Source organism: Calonectris borealis, chromosome 7, assembly GCF_964195595.1.
Source record: "Calonectris borealis chromosome 7, bCalBor7.hap1.2, whole genome shotgun sequence".
NCBI lineage: Eukaryota > Metazoa > Chordata > Aves > Procellariiformes > Procellariidae > Calonectris > Calonectris borealis.
This window is the reverse complement of record NC_134318.1, coordinates 27,154,023-27,169,744: the sequence shown is the minus strand read 5'-3', so window position 1 is coordinate 27,169,744 and position 15,722 is coordinate 27,154,023.

Here is a 15,722-nt window from a genome sequence, read left to right as displayed (position 1 = left end):
CATCTTTAAAACATTCCAACAAATTTACTCATCACAAACATAGGTCAGTCAGTTTAACAGAATAACATAAGTAAGTTTTAAATTATGCAGTCACAATTACTGCTTTCCACTTCTATAGTACATTTTCAGTACTAATTCAATGATTCAATTTTCAAGTGTTGCCCATGTCATCATGAAAATCCCCACTATATTCCACCTCTGCCCTGTTTTTTTGTTAAGTCTCAAGAAAACACCATCTGAGCAGCTGAACAGAACGGACAGTAATTGTAAGGGGAGAATGGGGAAAGAAAGAAGCAGTAGGGACACAAAGGTGACCTAGGAAATTAAACCAAATATTAAAAAAAAAAAAAAAAGAAAGGGTTTGGATCAGTCCCCAGTTCTCAATGACTAAGGCACAATGGCTTTTGAGCTATTAAATTATCCTTCCTCCCTGGATTATTAATGGATTGGCCACAGGGTAGGGAATTTACAAAGGACCTAGTATCATCAGCTGAAATCTGTAGGGTACTACTCCTTTTAAACAGAGTAGCAAATGAGTAGCAAAAAAAAAGCTAGATCAAAGTGGAGAGTATATTGGAGAGTAGAAAACGTGGTGCTTAAGTGTAAGAAGAGAGAAGCAAGTGACCTAGGCAATCGTTATCCTGACTTCAATGTATGAAAAGTTGGGGTTTTCTTTTTTCAATTAAAAGGTAAAAAACAATAGGGAGGACAATTTAAAAAAAAAAAATCAGGATAATTTCAACATAACTTTAAAAAGACATATTAGTCTGGAACAAATAAGTTAACTTTTAAAAGCAAGTATTAAGGCAAAGGAAATCCAGAGTCCAATCTCTCCAGATTTCAGTAAAGAATTTGATATGGTATCAACCAGCAATTATTTACTGAGTTGGAAAAGATAGGGTGTAACAAAAATTAAGTGGATATAAAACTGACTAACGGTGACATATTGAATGGACTTATTTAAAATCCCCCTTGAGACTCATCTTATTTCATATCTGTGAACCTGCAAAAAGTAGAGGTGTTTTGGTAACAACTGGCTACAGGAAGCACTCTTGATACAGGGGAGGCTTTGCTAACTTACACAAGAAATTGGAGGACCATTGGGATAGGCATATTAGAAATGGGAAAACATTTAGCAACTCTTTAAAGCCACATGATTACAAATAGCAGAATTTCTGTGATTACACGGTGTCTTATTATTTGAGAGCAACAGGAAAAGAGAAATCACACACCCATGTCTAGTTTACTGCAAGAAGATTAAGCCAACCTGGCATACCTGCAAAACAAACCTGATCTTCACCAATATCTGATAAAGTATTTTCAGTAGACCAAGTGGAGCATTAGCACTATTATTCAAGACTTTGAGGAAACACTTCAGGTACAAGGTATTTGATGCAGGTGAGGTATGTTCAGAATTCAGGAGAGTCAAGTTACTAGGCTCTGTATTTTCCCATTTATTCTGTTTTACTAGACAGACTAAAAGGTGCTTGCTCTGCTTGTTTGATCCTAGCACATAAAAGCTGAGGAAGGCACATGATCAATGTTCATAATTTATTGAGGGCTACAGAGCAAGGAAGGAGTTGTTTTTAAATAATAATATTGAGATATTAAAAATTAGGAACCAAAGAATATATTTAGGCTGGAAGTTCAAAGAAAGTTCTAAGCATTAGGAGAGAGGTTTTGAAATATCTTTCCAGAAAGAGCAACAGGGCAAAGTACTTAACTGGCTTTAAGGTAGACTGTGATGACTTTATGACTGGGATTAGATAAGATTATTGCCTAACTCAGAAAGGCCTTTTCTTCAACCCTGAATTACTATGGTAAAGAACTGCTCCCTATTCTGCTCCCCCCCTTCCCAGTCTTTTTGTTCCCACTATTCCCACTAAAGTTCAACTGGGGCTATGAGAGGTCTACATGGATTTTTTTATCTTTAAGAGAAAACAGTCTTAAGACTTAAACCCCTACTCCTCTAGCTTACATGTTTTCATAGAATATTGCATCAAAGCAGATGACCAAAAGCACTCCTTGAGATCAAAAGATTTAATCAGCAACTAAACAGAGCAGTGCATTGCAAACATACTGAAATGATATTGCCTCTTTAGGTCTTCATCAAATATTTGTCCTCCTTGCCAGTTTAATGGATTCCTGCTTACTATATCAACAGCCAAAAAAGGAATTTGATCATACTCCATGCATACACGCCTCAAATGCTGGCACTATCCTTTCTCTATTGATGTTGCTATCTGAAAACTTCACATAAATTTCTGTTAGGTCATACAGCTACCCGCACTCCTCGTGACATTTGTATAGCATTAAGAGAATATTAAGCAATGTTGCAGACAGCTACCTTTTCTCGATTCAGCTCCTTTCAAAGCTACATCCATCAAGAAACACGCAGCACTATGGTTTCATGATACAAAAAGCATGCTCAACCTGTTGCAAATGTTGAAAAGGTAGGAGGGTCTCTCATTCACTGAAGTCACCAAGCCCACAATCCATTGTATCAAATACAATCAAGTCATTATTGTACGCACAATAAAGACTGTAAACACATTTCCCTACATCCTTCTGGCTGACAAATGATTTTTTCATTTTAGATTAGAAAAGAAGCAAATGCTTTTCCAGTGTAACTTGATCCACACTTCGGCAGCCAAACATAATTTCACTTTAAAATGTACACTGGATTGAAACTTAAGCAATGACAGAAATTGTTCAAACACCTAATTTTTCAGAACTTCCATGTTATTCACGTATGACCTACATAGCCAAAGCACTGGCCAGCAAAATGCCAGTTACACAGAAAATGTATTTCTATTAAAATGCTATCTCAGAGCAATAAACGTCCACCACTTAATATACTTTGACCACTTCGGGGACTGTTGTTCAGCATAGCATTTCCAGTTAGAAATAGAAGAATCAGAGAAGAAAACATATTGCTGTCCTGTTCCCAGTTCAAAGATGAAGTCCACTTTCATTGACCGTCGTTTGACCTCTACCATCTCTTTTTCTGTGATAAACAAAATCCTCAACAACAGAATCTCTTTTAATTGGTTTGATATAGACTAGACTGAGGCTTCCCCCTTAAATGTCATAAACTGCTGGATAGGAGAGTATGATTTAGTTCAACAATGACATGCAGTCTTGGATTTGACAGAAAGGCTCCATTTCAAAATGTTTCTTCCCCTCTGACTAGTCTCCTTTTAAATTTTGGTCTTCTTATTTCCGGCTTGTGCTTATTTTTGGCTCCCTTATTTTGTTGTGAAACAGTGATATGCATACACGCCTTGTTTTCAAAGTAAGCATACTGAGTGGTTAGCCTAGCTCATATGCTCTTGCTTACCTCATAGATTTATGGGTTATTATTAGCTTATTTTACTAGTATAGCCCTCTTTTGCCACACACATACACACACTTTTACAATAAGCTCACAACTTAAGAAACTTGCAAATCACATGTGCTGTTGAAGAACACAAACTCCTTAATTCCCTCATTCTGATGACATGACAATGCAATGTACAGGCTCCATCTATAACACACAACATCTTTTTAATCAGAAAGCAATATTTTTACATAATTGGAACAAAATAATAACTTAATAATATTTGCCATTTACAGTATTATCAAAAATGTTAGGCTACTAAAGCAATTAACCCCAATCTAAATTAGTTCCATCTGAAATGACAGAACCTTGGTGTAGTTTTGCCACCAACAAACCTAGTCAAATATAATCAAAATTCACTGATGTCATAAAACTAAATTATTAATAATTTCTACAATATGAAACCATGATCTTATCAGCCTAAACCCCTCATTTCCTATTTCATGAAGAAATATTTGCCACAGGAATAAATATCCCTAAACAAAAACATCTTACTGAAGAGTAGTTCTCCCCAGTTCAGCTCATTTAACAGGCAAGTGTCAAGAACTATTACAGTACTGCCTTAGAGGCAGTAAGCGAAATTCTTGGAAGTAGCCTATCACATTTTAAAAGTTTTTTTCAAAGGATGGAAATAATCAAAGCAGACATCACACAGATTTTAGTTGCTGTAGTTGAGAAAATCAACATTTTCAATGGAAGTTGTAGTCTCCCTAGTCCAAGTTTTCTCCATTCTGTATCTCAAAAAATATGGTTTTGTACAGACTAAAAGCTGAAAGTAAAATTTAACAGCCTGGTTATTCTCAGTCTTTCCACGTGTAGCAAAAATAATAAGACATACATGATTCTAAAGCATCATCCTTATACTGTCAACCACTTCCAACTCTGCAAGAGATTTCAGGCTACAATGTGTAAATCATTACTACATGCTCTAATAGTACGTTCTATTTAATCAGGAGAGAAGAAAAATCCCCTCTAGAATTAAAATAAATAACTACAGCTTAGTTTTAAATGAAATGATGTAGTTTATATCTGACCTGAGTTTCAGTCTTTTCCTAGTGGGAAATATAAATTCAGCATTTGGATACATAATCCTACAGCTCGCAGAAGCCGACTCCACCGCGAACACTTTACATGATTTATAGCTCTCCTCCAGATTCAGATGACAAGTCTCGGCGGAGCAGGTGCAACGGGGTATTTTTTCCTTCCTTCAGAGACCATTCCTTCGTATGTAAATTAATTAGCAAGTCTTCATCACTCTCGCGTAAGGGGAAGATGAAGCTAATGGATTATCAGCGTTTAATTTCTCACACAGGGCGGGTGACCCGGCAGCCCGGCGGAGGGAGGGGGCTCACTGTTGTTACGGCTGAAGCCACCACGCTTTTGACAGCGTCAGCGGCGATAAAAGTGAGCCTGGCTCCCGCACAATTATGCCAAGAGAGCAATTTTTAAACCACGGGCAGGATTTTGGGGGGGAACCTCGAGGACGCGAGGCGAACCTCCCCCGCGCTAGCAGGCGCATTTCTCTCCCCCTCCCGGCAAGTTAAAACTGCCCTGCCAGCGCGGCCGTGCCCCCTCCACACCCCGCACCCCCCGGTCCTGCCCCTTCCCCGACTGCCGAGGAAAAGGGGAGCGAGTGCCGACTCCCATTACCTCCTCCGGAGCCATGGAGAGCGGTGCGGCCGCGGCCTCGGCTCCGCGCGGCTGGCGGCGGCGGTTCCGCGCCGGAGCGGAGCGGAGCGGAGCGGAGCGGAGCGGAGGGACCGGCGCTCTCCTCGCTCCCTCACCCCGCCGCGCTACGCCTCAAGCCGGTGGCACAGCCCGCTCCACATAAATGCATTAACAGCAGCCCCATCATGATTAATTCATCAGTCCCAGTGACCAGGGGAGGAGGCACGCGGAGGGGAGCGGGGGCTGGGGAGAGGCAGGGCGCACGGGAGCGCCCCTTCTGCCGGAGCTCACCCCCCGGCGCAGGGCTCCGCCGGCGCGGAGGGAGGGGAGGGGAGGGGAGGGGAGGGGAAGGGAGGTTGCGCCGAGCGCCCGGCTCGCCGCGGCTGCCCGTGCCCTGCCAGGTCTGAGGGAGGGGGGAGTCCTCTGGGCAGGTGACCGGGCGATCTCCCCGCCGGCACCTCTGGCTCCCCGGCCGGCGCGAGCCGCCCCACGCGCCTCCCGCGCGGGGAACCATGAGGACTCAACGGGCGCGGGCGCGGCACGCGCGCCCTCAGCCCGCTGGCCGCAGTACTCGCCCGCGACCCGGGCGGGCGGCGGGCGGGGAGGGGTGAAGTGACCGTGGGAAGTTGCAAAGGCTCCACGCCACGAAGCGGATTTCAGCCACTGCTCAGCTGAACGCCGGGGGGATTCCCCAGTTCAGCGGGAAACAGGCCGCGGCCGGGAGATGCACCCCTCGCTTGTCTTCTCGCTGCCAGCGGCCCGCCAGGTGCCTTGGCCGTGGAGCAGGGCCCCAGAGCCCCGAGCTGCCCGCTGCCAAGCACGGAGCGGGTGAGCCGGGCAGCGCGAGAATCCCTGACGGCAGAAGGGCCGCTGAGCATCCATGTGGCCGCGATCACCTTAGCAGGACAGGGCTCGTTTGCACAAAAGTATCCAACCGTCCCACCCCCCCGCCTTGGTAAAAACAACTGTTCGGCCACTTGCCAGTTGCTAGAGCCAGGTTTCTCCACGCAATACACAACTGGTGTGCATGTGAGCCTCCTTTGGTCTGCTGAAGCAGCAACACCCACTCCTTCCCCAGTCCTCCGGCGCCAATCTTGGCACGGGGCTTTACTGCCCTCTCTTCTGAGGGGCAGTGCTGATTTCTTCAAATACCGTTTGATTAAACTTGCGGTACGCCGGCCTTGGAGTTTCTTCACAGCAGGGGTAAGCAACTTCTCAGATTTTAAGGGTTTCATAACAGCTGTTAAAGGCAGGAGCCTCTTTGCATTTCTCTGCGTTTATTTTCCAACCCAAATATAGGTAAAGTCCTGCAAGTCCACCATCCCCCTCCAATACTTACTACCAGATGTACTTAGTCTACAACACCAAGCAAGAGACACTTGCTCTTACAGCTACCTTATCTTCTTGGTCAGGTAGCTCCTTTATCAGGTGATGAAATTTGTGTAGAACGGATGATTTATCACCTATTTATTACCTCCTCACCTCATCTATAAAACCAGGTTTGCCTACCTGGTAGCATCATCATGCTTCAAGGGACTGTATGTGAATAGGATATTATCAAGGTTTAACAATTCTTTATTGATCGTATGCCAGGAGCAAAAATTTCTCCTGTCACTTCTTGTGGATTTTAAATTAGCAAAGAATTTTCAACCTGACACAGTTATATATAGAGATTCCCAAGTATCAAAACAGAATTCATAAGCTTTACATAAAGAGATCCCCTAAATCGTCACAAGCCCTTAGTTAGATAATCGTAGGCAATGAGGATTAAAGCTGTATAAGGAGGAAGAAGAAAATAAAATGAAAAGGTAGACTGCTTTTGTGGGGAAATTTCATTTACATGACACGTTACTGTTATTTTTTCCTTTCCCATTATACTGTAGATTTTGTGTTACTTGTACACAAAAGTGTAATTACTTGTAATTCCACAGCTGAGGTTGCGTTATGGTTTACACTTATAGCAGGACTAAAATCTCTACGTTTAATACTTGACTGCTTGCATTTAGACTACACAGTTAGCAAAATAACGCTTGAGAATTATAGCTGAATTTTCTTTTTAAAATAATATTTATTTGCTTTCTGCAGAGAAAATCTTAACTGCCCTCTTTTTCAAAATTTTCACATTTTCTTCAGATTTGTGAATTCTAAGGGTTCCCATTTTGCAAGCCATTCTTACTGTAGGATAAGAACACAGGTAAAGCCAATTTTAAACTTTTAAAATTAAGCATATAAAGTCATTTCAATTATTTGTCACAGGCCAATTAAATTTGACAGAGATTTGTCAGGGAGCTGTTTCTGACTTTGTTTTTAAAAGTCCTGGACTAATATTCTGATGAAATTAACTTTTCTTTTAATACTGATGTCTGTTTTTCATGTGGATTTAATTTTCTTCATTGTTTTCTGACTGCTTCTGGCTATAGCCACCATATTATCTCAGTACTGGTGTTCCAACATAATTGCATAATATTAGATGGAACTCTACTATCTAGTTTTTATTGAAAAACAATCACTTTACCAGAATCAAAAGTTTCACAAGAGTACACCAGTTTTAGCAGGAAAAAGTAAAAAAAACATGGAACTCGAGTAAAACCTCCGAATCACCAATCCAAACTTCTTTGCTTTTCAGCAGACTACATTATCTAGTATCTTCTGTAACCCAGTGGTTCATCTGAAAATCAGTTTCACTGTTCCTACTGAAGGCAGTGCCTGAACATTACTTCTCTGATTAGAAACTGTCTCATTTGTTTCTCTGTCAATGATGTTCTTAAGTGTTACTCTCTTCGGTTCACCATTTGATATATTTATATACAACACTCAGTTTTTATTTAATTGAACCAGATCCTCTTTTAATCTCTTTTCAGAAAACAAGTTCTGTATTTCCCTGATGACATCTATGACATATTACAGTTTGAATTAGTCTGTCTTAAATACTATGGACAGAGTTTTATAAATGTCATTCTAGTAAACTCTTACTAGTAATGTGCATAATAGCATTAAGTCTCTCTTCTCCATTTAAATACTGATACAGATGGGATTAGCCTTACTTTCTTTTGTGACTTTCCTATGTTGATAGCTTATACCTTATCCTGTGCTCAGTACTAACCACAAATTTTTCGCCTGCTGTACAACTTTGACTCTCAAACTACCAGATGATACTGAAGTTTTTCTTAGGCTCTAGTGCCTAATCTTGAATTTTGTTATCCTATGATATAACACCATTTCTTGGCTCCAATATCTTGTGTGTGCTGTTGACAAGTTGGGAATCAACAGTAAATTCACGTTTTCTTTTTTTCTAATACTGCTAGTGAAATTATTAAGAGATACTGAAATAATAAGACTGATTCTTAAAGAATCTAGTGAATTCCATGTTATGCATTAATCTCTTTTCAACATAAGCCCTCTTCCTTTTGCGTACAATTTTTGTACTAGTTTTCATCTCTTCCATTTAAATAGTTGCCCATACAGAGACACCTGCTTCCAGGCGGCTAGCATTTTTGAAAAAAGCAAAGGTGTTAAATGAGATGGTGGATGAGGTGTCATGTGTCTGTGATAGAGGGATAAAGGTACTGTATAATTAAAAGGATAGAGGAGAAAAACATGTATGGCTAGCCTGGTGAAAGTCCAGTCTCTCTGCTGTGCTAGATTACCACTTTCAAATGGCCTAGGACTATGATGCAAAGAAAAAATCACTGTGGCTAGAGGGGGGGTAGAAAGGACCTATTTTCAATGCTTTTCACTTTTTTCTTCTGAGTATTTTTGGAAATTGTCCAGATTCCTTATCGCAGAACTCAATTGCATGGGCAATTTTATTCTCGAGTTATCTCAATGACTCTTGTAGAGCTACGTACCTACAAAAGTATTCAAAATTTCAAAGCCTGGATTTCTTATATTGTTTTTATTTATTGAAGTACAACTTTATGTTTCTACTAAATTATTAACATCCTTGCTGATGCCTTATTGGTATTAAAAGATGGACAGATTTATTACATATGAATGCATAGTTCCACTACTGCAACATCTGAATTTATATGGATACAGATTCATTGGAAATATTTCAAGTAATATGTGTGTTCATATTGTGGATCACTTCAAGTTTCAGTGCTGTCACATCTAGACATTTAGTCTTGGTGCATGTCTATCAAAGACTTCAGATGAAATCTTGATCACACAAAAATCAAAGAAATTCTGCTAGTTCCTTCATCAGGGCTAGGATTTCATTTACTGAATTTTCTCTGAGGGTTCACTGTATTTGACGTGAAATTCCTAATTACAGTAGCTTATATAAAATATAAACATAGAAGTTTTCTAGATTTTTTTTCTAGAAAATGAATTATATTGAAGGAAGAATATTTTATGATAGAATCAATCCTGATTTAGTAAAACTAAAAGCAAATGATAGTAGTACAGCTATGTAAAATATCCCTGGCCTGAAGGCCATATGACATGCTTGATTCAAGGCTTAATACTCAAAGTTTGGTCACAATTATTCATCCACTAAGGTTCATGAAGTTCGTCTGATTTACAACTAATTCTGGCCACTACAAAGAAACTGTGGTTTCAGTTGAATTATGATTGAGTATTTGGTTCAGTCTAAAGCACAGACTAAAACTCAAGGCATAAAGAGTGTCTTGTCTTGATTTTCAATTAATATTTAAGTGAATTAAACATCTGACAAATAATGGGACAGATCTACCTTTCTGTACTCAAGTGACTAGAGTTCATTAAGAGTGAATTTGACTCAACATTTCCTCACTCTCCAAAGCTTTATAACAAAGTGAGATTATCTAGGTAAATGCGGATTTCAATCTGCATAAAACTTAGAGGAACTTTATCATATGACACCTCGGGGCTTGACATAGGCAGCATCTGGTATTCAATACAGTACCAACCTTTGAAAGACTCCAGAGAAGTGCATCTTCTCTCATGTTTATTTAGTGATTGAGTATTGTAATTCCTGACATCTTAATTATCATGAAATGACTTTTTCTCACTGAAGTCATAAACACTGTTAGAAATCCTTATTAACAGTAAAGTGATAGACACAAGTTACTGAGAGGACATCAATGGTCCAAAAATGGGGCAATTCTGTCGTTTCTGAAAGGTTACTGAGGGCATTCCAAACAAGTGTAGATAATTTTTGAAGCTGAAACATTTTGCCATATACTCTCTTCCTGATTTTTAATATTGCCCTTGATTTTAAATACCCTCACTCCGTGGCACATACCCTCACATGTCCATGGCACTGTTCTAAATTACATCACCAGAGGCAGTGAACTGAAGAAAGAAAAGAGAGAAAATAGGAAGGGTCACAGCAAGGAATAAGATGATCCAAAAAAAAGACATTACTCCGAATTGCTAGTCCAGCTCAGTTCTACCTTCTGCAGACTCAGAACAGACTGTAACTAAAAGTAAAATTGCTTTTGTAGTTCTCTCACCCTGAAAACAGTTCAAAATTATCTATATGCAGCTAGGGTAAGTTGCAAACAGGGCTGGTGTCTACAGTACACCATCTCTGAACATCCTCCTGAAGCTCTGCAATTAGCCAAAGAGTAAAGGGTGTTGCAGACTTGCCCTTCAGAACCTCGATACATTTCCAGCTTCTGGCCGAACAGACATGAAATCACTGGAAGGAAAATTCACTACACCACAATGCTGAACCAAGACCTTTGTTGTTTTGCTAGCCTGAAGTTTCAGCTGAAATGTGGTTTATAATACCGTAAAATTATAGGTCAGGTAAACCTCATTACAGCTCTTGGGTATAGCTGTCCCTCTTCATTTAAGATAGATATAAGAAGTCATTATGCTCCTTCACAGAAACAAGTAGCTGGAATGACTGTAGTCTCTAAACCCCAAATACAATTACATGTCTCCGTACAAAACAAGAGCTTGAAAGAGCCAGCTCAGAATGTGAATGAAGTGGGTGGAGTGGTTTTGCTGTTTTAAGCAGGAAATAAATACAAGCAAAACAAATAGGGGCTATGTATGTAGGACATACATAAACATGCAGACACAGCCAATACATAGAAAGAGCTCATGTCAAATTGCTGCAAAAGAACAGGTACCTAGGAGAAAACCTAGACAGGTTGGACTGCTGGCACAGACTGACATGAGTTGAACCCCTGAAAAAAAGAAGCTTCTTCAGTATGTATAATTTCTGCCATGCTCAAGGAAACAGGATTTTTTTAATGTTGCTTTTTAGAAACAGGACTGCACTGAAAAAAGATCAATCTCTATTAACAGTTCCTCCTTGTAGTGGGAATAGTCTACAAACCCCCAAATTTTGACCAGCTGTTGGGCACAATAACAAAGCTGTGTGACAGAGTGATAAATCTCAGATGTAAATATACATGCTGTTATTAGAGTGATAAATCTCCGATATAAATATACATATTGTTATTAATTGACTTACAGAATTCCCACCTCACATTTTCAGAGGAATACCTTCCTTTAAGGTGTTCATAAGAATTATTTATATTTGGGAGCTGAAACTGGTATATCTAGTTATCAGTCAAATACCCCAAAGACCTGCTAAATCAAAAAGACATTCCTATACAGGAGAAAAAGTTTTTAATTCCCAACTTTTTTGTGAAGATTTAGGTGTCTGTAATCTGCCCAACACAACTACATCTCCTCTCCAGCAAGTCTAGGAAAAAATAAAGGAGAATGTAGGTAGGTATCTTTTGAATTTGCCTCGGAGTCTTGAAAAAAGCTTAGAAAAGGAGAGAGCTTTTGGGGTAGTGGGCTGACAGTGGCTTGAAGCAAGCGGTGAAGGAATACTCCATTGCCTTGTTCAGAGAAACAGGATTTTACAGTTTCTTGTAAACAAACAGTATCAGCTCAAAGAAACAGCCGCACAAGAGGACAACTCGTCAAGCTTTGACCCACTGTTCAACTCATTAAAGTATGAGTACATTCCTGACTTATACAGACCAGGAAACAGTTATGTCAAATTATCTTTCCCAAAGCAAACCTTGAGGATAATCCAGATAATGCAAATGATTAATTTTCTCAGTGCACACTTAACTGGTGACTTCATTATTAATCAGCGGGGGTTTTTCTACACCTGTAAATAAATGAAACAACTTATGTGGAAGATGCAACACACTCATGAATGAAATATTTCTAGTGAGAAAGAATGAGACATAAATATTTAAAATGGACACCTCTGAGCTTTCTAAATCTCACAGTATCAGTAAGGACTCCAAAACTCTTTTAGGTTAACACCCAAGTATAGAATGCATTTTTTTTACTTTGCTAGATAAATGTACAGCATATTGTATAATGGTCACATTAGGGCAGTTGGTCATTACTGTAAATAAGGTAAGTATAGATGTTTAAAATAAACACACACATACATATTTTATTCAACAGCAAAAAGAACCATCTTGAAGAAGACAACAGTGATTGCTCAAGTGCTCAATACACAAAAAATTTCTGGCTATTAAAAAAGCATATGAATGCCATGCTGGAACTGAGCAAAGGTCCAGTACTCTGTCTCCAATGTATAGTTCATCTACTTTCCTATCCTTGGCCACTAGCAGATGGTTAAAGACTATAAAAAGTGTGTACAAAGTGGTCCTTTCAGAAGAACATCCTCCTACCTTCTGGCAATAAACAGTGTAAAGGTTTTCTGAAACAGAGGTTCTGTACAGACTTGTCATGTTTAATAGCCACTGATGGACTGAATGACGAAAGAACAACATAAGCAATGATTTAACACTTACTGAAAAGAACAGTGGCAGCTACTCTATCTTCAGTGCCACCACATACAGCACCCCGGGTTTTCCTCAGAGGTCTCCTATCTAATTACTCACCAAATTCAACCTGCTTAGCTCATGAGATCTGACAAAATCACAGCCTGAGGTAGAGCAGCTGGGATTTAACTTTTATTTATAAAACTTGATTAGGAGACCTTTTTTCTTTCTTTCCATTTTTTCCAGCTCTTCACTGTTAAAATCACGTAACACCCTACATATGCACACACAAACACATATAACAAAGAGTAAAAGCAAACCACAACAGTCAGTGAAGTTACTTGCTATAGAAATAGCAGTGCTGGCATTAGCACTTCAAAGGGAAAAGCTATTTTAAAATTTAACTGCCTGGCAGATGCAGCATATATAGAACAGGAACCACAGAGAGGTAAGGAGGGAGGCAGAGTAGGAAGAGGAGAAAATGAGTGGGGAGGAATAGGAAAGCAGATGAACTGTACATTATTTCAAAGTAAAAATAGCCAAACCCTGTGTTCTGACAGTGAAATGTTGGCAACGTGGAACCCAGTAGCAAAATTCTCATTGACTTCAGGGAAATCTGTCTTTCACTCTGCATCAATAGATTTATTCTTATGTACAACAGTGTGTCAACACAATTCCTCAATGTATTTATTTTCTTTTAGTTCATAGTTGCCATTCATTTATTCTACAGTAATTCTACAAATATTGTGAAGTCAAGAAGGAAACTGACCCTCACTACTGTTTTCAGTACTAGATTGGAAAATCAGCATAGAAACCTGACAGATTTTTTAGCATAAGTTGCTATTCACACCGATGGTATTATACAAACCATAAACAGCCATTCATCATATATTAAACTCCTGTATTTTGAAGCAACTTGTATAGAGTTTCAGCCCCCTGATTCCTGGGATTTGTTATCATCTACTACACTGCTGAACTCCAGATGCAATAATGATTTCAAAGGGAGGGATTTAAAACAGTATGTTTAGTCTGTAATGCAAGATATATGGAATGGTTAGTCAGTCTACATCAATGTATAACTGATTATTCTTCAGGCTGAAAAAATATTCATGGAAAAGTATTTTATATACAGTCAGTCTGATTGCTGTGGTAACACCGAATAACCTTAGCTGGCTCATTAAATCCATCTATGATAGAATTTTTTCTTTTTCTGTTCTTTGCCATTAGTAGCAATAATCATGTAGATAAGTCATTAGGCTAGTACAACTTTGTCATTTACTCTTAGATCTGTTCTAAACAGAGTTCAGATAGCATACTTAAAAAGTTACTATCCTTGCCACTGTTCTTCCAGAAGATTGTTCAGGTAAAGTGCATTACAGCAAATATGAAGAAATATACCCATGTCAGAATAATTTACAGGACAGCCTTTGCCTTGATATCAGCAGTCCATTTTGTAAGCACTGCATGACATCATTTCACATGAAGCTTTGAAGGAAAGGAGATGTATTCTTCTCAGTGCTCCTAAAACCATTATGGCAGATGCGTACACTTTCACAATGGGGAATCGAACTCCATGAATCAGGTAAAGTTTTCTGCGTGGCATATGGGAAGTGGATACAAGCTTGTAGCTCCAAATGTAACTCGTGGAGAAGCTTGGAATGCAGGAAATGGCAAAGGGTGACCCATGAACTTACAGGATCATAGTTGAAGGACTGTACTTGGCCCTTTGTAAGGACTGTAAAAAGATGACGGAACTTTGCAACTTAACTGAAGAGGGCACTTTTTGGGCAAATTATTTTCTCTCTTTTTCATAAGCAGGAAAATGAGAACAAAGTAGTCTGTTAAGAAATAAGAAATACCTTACGAATTTTGTTTGTTTGTTTGTTTTCCTGAAAGTCACATTTAAACTTAGCTTTGTTCATGTAGGTGCTCAGAAAATGTTAGATGGGGATTTTATTTATCCAGACATTACGGAATGGTCATTATCCTCTTATCAGGATAAAAACTCACTATGATTTAAGAGATGACAGTAAAAGACAGAAGACACTAATGCAAAGAACAGGGTAAATCCACTGTTTTCAAAGGAAAATGTGAAGTCTTACCAATCAGCCTAGTGAAACAGAGACTGATAGATGATTATGTTAACAATAATCATACCCCATACCTTTATCTTATTAAATCCATGTTTTACGTGTTTCCTACTGCTTACTTCTCCATGTCTATAAAGTTCAGGCCATTTAAAGTTTCATTATCTGTATGGTTGGGTTGACAGTTATCTAATTAAATTTTAAAAAATCAGCAGTTTTGCTCCATGGCCTCAAATGTTGAGGCCCTTGGCTGAAAAAAAAGGCTTGGTAGCAGATAAGTCTCAAGGGAAAAAAATATTTAAAAGGAAATGGCCACGGTTAAAAATAAAGAAAAATATCTAAAATGCAAATTATTTAATTCAATGTATAAAATCATTTGGCCTTCATTTTCACATATGTAGCTATAATCATTCTGCGTTAAATGAATCTGAGGAAATGTGGAAGGTTCTAACCATAAAATTATGAAAAAATGATACTTGTAATACTTCTAAGTGAGGTAGTTATACTTTGTTCAGCTCCCAAACTACTTTATAGACTGACTCCATTTTATAGTAGCCTGGAGACTGAATCTGCTACAGTTCCCCTAATACGTTGCAGATTTCAAAGTTAAGAGTTCTCAGCTCCTTGAAGTCCTGCTTTGCCATTGAAAATTTTTTCAGTTGTTTACACATGAAATGGACCTCTCAAATCTGCACCTACATTTGTAGAAGTCAAATGAGACTTTGCCATTGACCCATGACAGAGGAAGTTGAACCGAAGTTAAACTGAAGTGTTTAAGATTTGCATCACAAAAGCAAGATCGATATCTCTTTGGTTTAGGCAAACTGTCCTTGCCTGAAACAGCCTAACTACAAAATATCAGAAAAGAGGTGAACAAGGAAATACACACTTTTT